This window comes from Arachis ipaensis, chromosome B05 (genome assembly GCF_000816755.2).
Source record: "Arachis ipaensis cultivar K30076 chromosome B05, Araip1.1, whole genome shotgun sequence".
Taxonomy (NCBI): domain Eukaryota; kingdom Viridiplantae; phylum Streptophyta; class Magnoliopsida; order Fabales; family Fabaceae; genus Arachis; species Arachis ipaensis.
Window position 1 is genome coordinate 605,360 of NC_029789.2, and position 6,508 is coordinate 611,867.

The following is a 6,508-nucleotide window of genomic DNA, read 5'->3' on the forward strand; positions in this document are numbered from 1 at the left end:
TTTTAATTGCATTCGTTGATGTTAATATTTGGTTGATGTTAATATTTGATGAACCAATTAGTAGATTGAAAAAAATTAAATATGAAGATGGTTTTTTTGTTCATTTAAAATAATTTTTTATCTACCGACAAAATATAATATTACGATCAATGTCAGAATTAAAGTTATTTATGATTGTTAATTTGTGTACGAAAATCACAATTTTTAATATTTTATTTAACGCTTTCGTTTAAATTAATTTTTATGTGAAATTTTTAAAAGAAAATAAGGAAGAATGAACGGAATTACTGTTAGAACCAGAACAAATTTTAAGAAGAATAAACTATCACTTTTATTTTTATAAAAATTCAGAATATTGATAAACTTATCGATAAATGAACGAAATTAATTTTGTCTTAACATAAGATGATTTTTTTAATGACAAAAATACTCAAACACTAATTTTATCCATAGATAAATTTGTTACAATTTTAAATTTTTGTGAATAGAAATAATAATTTATTCATTTGTTTAAAATAAATTTTAATTTCGCTTATTCATAAAAAGATTTTTTAACATTTTAAATTCTTATGAATAAAAATAAAAATTTACTGTTTCGAAAATCAACTTGATTTAGCACATACAAAACAACTGTAAAAAAATTTTTGTACTTCCCACTATTTTTTTATATAAGGATAAAATCAGACAGAAATGATCATATATATTGCACCTTTCTTTTTTTCACTGGTGGGTTTCTTTGTTTTGTATCTGTTTATATAATATTTGTTTGTCCATTTTTGGGTTTAAACCTTTGAAACAGTTATAAAGAAAAACAAAGATTTTTGTTAAAAAGAATAAAAGATAAAGAAAAAAAGAGGGTATATAATACCTAAAGTCTTAGTTTGAAGGAGGAGGATGATCGATGAGCCTTGGAACAATCATCGGATATGCATGTGTGGGGACTGTAGAAATTGGAAGCAGCACTTAAATATATACACATAAATAAAAAGAGATCAATATAATATGGAGGAGATATAAAACAAGAAATAACTGTGTAATGTGTAGTATGATTAAGTTTGCATTAGAGATAGCTTGACCCTAAGTTTTTATTTTTCATGTATCTTGGTGTTGTTTTGATGTATGTTTGTGAACTATCCCTCACCTTCTTGATTTAATTTGGATTCAAGTGAAGTGAGAGGCCGGGAACCTTTTTTTATACTATGAATTTCTCTCTATGGAAAGAAATTATTACTACGATATTCTACTATAAATAGTAATAATAATAAGTCACGAAACCAAACCATAATGTTGGTAGGGATTTTTTCATAAACGACATAAAGCAAACGTGATGACAGTATTAATTTCATATGATATTTAATTAATGTATAAGGAAAGGGAAATAATTTCGCAGGAGGAGTGGTATAAATTTGAGATGTACAATAGTATAGAACGTATCTTCTTTTTTTCTTATTTTCTTTTTTGGGTCTTGAACACAAAGGGGTCAGCCCAGAACAATAAATATTTAAAGAAAAAAAAAAAACCTTATGCTTGGTGCAACCACGTTGTTATAAAAAGGGATTTTTTTTAAAATAAAATAAAAAATTAATTATTTTTTCAAACAACATATTTTAGCTTTATTTTTTAGAATATGATTTATTTTTTTGATAATAAGGGTAAGTTCGCCGTACTTCCGGCGAACTCTATATTAAGTTTCCAAAATAAAAATAGGCCTGTTGGAGAGCGGATCAGAGAAAGGCACAATTTCTTTGTTTACTTCCTTTTTCACTATTGACATTTTGTCCACGATGTCAAGGAATTCATTGTTATCCATTTATTACGATGGTGAAATAGTGTACGACGAAGAAGGTTCAATCGTATTTAGATCGGGGCAACTGATAATTACCTATATGACACCGGTAGTCAACTGTTTAACGGCTTTGAAGAATTTGATATTGCATTCCATTGGACAGCAAGAGGCAAAAATAATGAAAAAAATTTACTACAGATATCCGACCGAAGTAGATGATAGTTTGTTTTATAAAAGGTATATTACAGTTGTATTCTCTCTGTTACTAGTATATTTATCAGACCACAGTTGTGAGAAATATTTATATTGTTTTGAATTAAGTACCGTTTGCGCGATGACTAGGATGTACGGCTTATAAAGTCGTGGCACAACCGATGGGCAAATGTTCATCTGTTGGAATTATTCGTGTTTCTTGTTGAGTTGGGTGATCGAGGATCATCTACAGATACTGTTAATGATAGTCTGTTGAGTGGAGCTGTTAGACGAACTATCAGAAGGACGATGGTATATCTAAATATGCCACCTGAGGGTAGTCAGGAGGAGTCTAATGTTGAAGTTTATAACGTTGACTTAATGGATGACGGTGTTGAAAGTCATGATGGATCTGCTATCAGATATCTGATGATGGATCAGTATGAAGTTAACCCTGATGACGGAGACAATGCTGACGAAAAACCACCCGAAATTCCTGATGATGGTGACGAAGAAGAAGAGATGAACTACTACGGTGACACACAAATCGCTCTGACACAGCCTGCCATTTCTCGACCATATGACCGGCCGAATCATTTCACGAGGTTGAATCTCAATGCAATGACTTCGGATTGGTCTATTACCCAGGGAGGCCTTGAAGAGGATACAAGCAACAAGTTTGAGGTTGGACAACAATTTGAGAACAAGGAAGAAGTCATGTTGGCAGTTAAGCAATAAAACATCAAGAGGATTGCGGAGTACAAAATAGTAGAGAGTGACCAGTTGAGATACAATGCACAATGTATCTAGTTCGGACCCGGTTGTAATTGAAGCATACTCATATCATATTGCCGAAAGCAAGAAAAGTGGGAGGTTAGGAGATACACTGGTCCTCATATCTGCATGCAAACTTCGATGGGACAAGACCATCATAGGTTGGATTCGAAGGTGATTGCGCAACACATTTTTACAATAGTCAAAGTCGATCCAACAATCAGCATCAGGGTTCTCCAAGGAGGTGTAAAGCGTCACTTTGGTTACAAGGCGTCCTACAGAAAGGTTTGGCTTGCAAAATAGAGAGTCATTGCTAGAATATATGGCAATTGGGAAGAGTCATACAACGAGCTTCCTCGTTGATTATTTGCTATGCAGATGTACTTGCCTGGTAAGATTTATTTCAAGTTTGGTTATTTGCTATTAAATAATTCAGACGTGTACAGTAAGCCCACTAATTATGTCTCTTTAGGTACTTGGGTGCAACTAGTGACACAGCCTTGGCCTGGTTCTGCCGACACTGTCATGTTTCATCGAGTCTTTTGGACGTTCCCACCATGTGTTGAGACTTTCAAGCATTACAAGCCACTTATCTCGATCGATGGCACTCACTTATATGGTAAATACGGTAGAACCTTGCTGATGGCCATAGCTTAAGACAGCAATGCAAACATTCTGCCTATTGCATTTGCCATTGTTGAGGGTGAGACAAAGGAGGCGTGGTCATTCTTTCTTTTGTATCTGCGGGAGCATGTGACACCACAACCCAGGATTTTAGTGATTTCAAACAGACACAAATCCATTGATGGTGCACTGAACGCCGAAGGGAGTTTATGGAAACTACCTCACGCCTTCCAGGCGTTTTGTACAAGACACATTGCAGCCAACTTCATGACTCACTTTAAGAACAAAGACTTGAAGAAGGTTCTTATTAACGCAACGTACTGGAAGTTGCAATGTGAGTTCGCTCATTATTTTGGCCGTCTGAGGGGCGAAAATGTAGCAATCACAAACTGACTTGAAGAAATGCCTCAGTCACAGTGGGCACAATATGCTGATGAGGGTCGTCGATTTGGTCACATAACGACCAATATCTCCGAGTGCATTAATGCTGTTATGAAGGGTTCCCGTAATTTGCCAATCACGACTCTTGTTAAGTCAAGTTATTTCTGTTTGGGTGAACTTTTTGCAAGGAAGGGTTCCGAGGCACTAACCCAACTTCAGGTCGGTGCTGAATTCTCACAGACGTTGGTGAAAGCCATTGAATTCAACTCGAAGCATGTGAACACTATGAATGTTTACCAGTTTGATCGATCGAGGACAAACTTCACGGTTGAAGAGTTAGCGGCAGTTCTTGGGTCCAGGCAACAGAATTATCAGGTGCTGCTTGATGAGGGCAAGTGTGACTGTAGGTATTTTCAGGCAGATATGCACTCGAGAGTCACCTGATATGCACCCGAGAGTCAGATGCATCTGGAAATAAGATAATTCGTATAAGCTGCATGATGTACCCTCTCGTGTACCTCATCAGGCGCTCCTCTGTGGCATTCTGCTCCAACTCTCCACAAACTGTGTTGTGGAACCAAGTAAACTTCACAGTCCACTTCGTCTGTAACTGTCTGTCCTCTAAACCGAGAACAACACCCAGAATCTGCTCACATAACTCCTCAATGGTTCGTCCCTGATGGTGTTGCTCCCACCCACCAATGCATCCACTCACAGGATCACCGTCAATCTTGAGTCCCAGCTGATAGGCCACGTCCTGCAAGGTGATAGTCATCTCTCCGTACGGTAGATAAAACGTATGGGACTCACGCCTCCACCTCTCTATCAACGCCAAGGCAAGAGGCCAATCGTGCTCAAACTCGACCATATAGGCCACATACTCAAACCCGACTCGTCTGAGATATGGCCTAATCTGCTTCGGCGACCGTGTTATCAGATTCCGCCTAATGTGCAACATCTGAGGCGCCTACCAAACGGAAACAAAAATAAAAAAACCGAGACGGTGAACCCATATAATAACAAGTTCATTGCTTATTAATTACAATAAAATAAAAATAGTGAAAAAAAGTATACCACTCAATTATTAAGCCTCCCAGCAATGTGCTCAGCGTGATCCAATCTGTACATCTCATCCTCATAACCCAATAATTGCTGCTCCATCTAAACACAATTTAGTAAAATGAAATCACACAGAATGAATTTAGTTCCTTTTATGTTAACTAAATTACTAAAAAAATATTCAAATCCAAAATAGCTTATAAACTTACTAATTTTAATTCTGCCCTAGCTAACTGACGCCGTCAACTAACTAATCGATTAATAACTAGCTGAACCCTAAATTTTACTAATCACGTTTCTTTCTTGTCTAACTTAACCTAATTAATTATTCCACTAATTACCTTCTAATTCACAACGTAAACTAATTACTCTGACTAAACTAACTAACAATTTATTTTGTTATACTAATTAACATGTTTATAGACAATAAATAGCAACTATACTTAAAAACAGTAACATAAAAAATCTACCTAACATAACAACAGTTAACAGTAAGTCTAACTAATATGTAAACAGTAAATTTGTTATTCTAACTAACATGGAACCTATAACTAGTAATTTTATCTAACATATAAACATTAACTTTAAAAAAAAATTCTAACTAAACTAAAAAAAATTAACTATAACTAATTTATTGTTTACTGACCTGAAACTGAGAATGTCGTTCACATTAAACTTTATGGATGTCGAAAAGACAGCAATGAGAAACAGAGTAAATTTAGAAGAGAGATTGAAAAAAAAGGGGACAAAAGAAAATGGTCCCACTGGATTTATATACTGCGCTGAACTCATCATAGAGTTCGCCGGAGTGCAGCGAACTCTATAATTTATATAGAATTCGTCGGGGGTATGACGAATTTAATTACCCTTATTACAAAAAAAAATTGTATTTTAAAAAAAGTTAAAATATCTTGTCTTTTATTTTTTTTATTTTATCCGATCACAACTAACCATAGTGCGCTAGGACAGCTGGGAACACATTCCAGAAAAGGGCTCTATATTCAGAATGAAATGGTGATGAAGAAAAATAATAAAAGATAATGAAATGATGGAGGATGATGAGTAAAAAAAAACTGAAAAGATCGTGCATATGAATAAATGAGAATGAAATGGTGATCAAGGGAAAAAAAATGGGGAGAATAAAATAGTGTAAGACGAGTAACAACTAACAAGAAATGGCAATACGAAAGAGGATCTTTGTATAAATAATTTCAAAATTTGGAATTGAATGTCATTGACTAAAAATTCATATTTGTGGGATATGAATAATTTTCGTTAAAGAAAAAAAAAAGAGAATATTTATAATTTTATATATAATATTTGTAATTATATATTTATTATATTAAAAATTATTTATTTATTTCAACAATAATTAATAAAAAAGTAAAATAAAAATATTAAATTACTTTAAACTGATTTTTTTTTGTGTTCTAAATATTTTTGGTAAAAATTGGCAGGAATATTAGCTTTTAATTATGAAGTTAATGTTTTTGACATTGGATCATGTTGACCATTATTTATTGGTTAGTATTGTATCTCAACGAATATTCTCTCTACTATTTATTTCACCTTATTTATATCAGTCATAGATACTTTATTTGGATTTTTGACCATGCGATGTACAGGATTTAATTGATGATCTTGAATAAAAAAACTGTTATATTAAAAATATAACAATAAAAAAAGTAATAG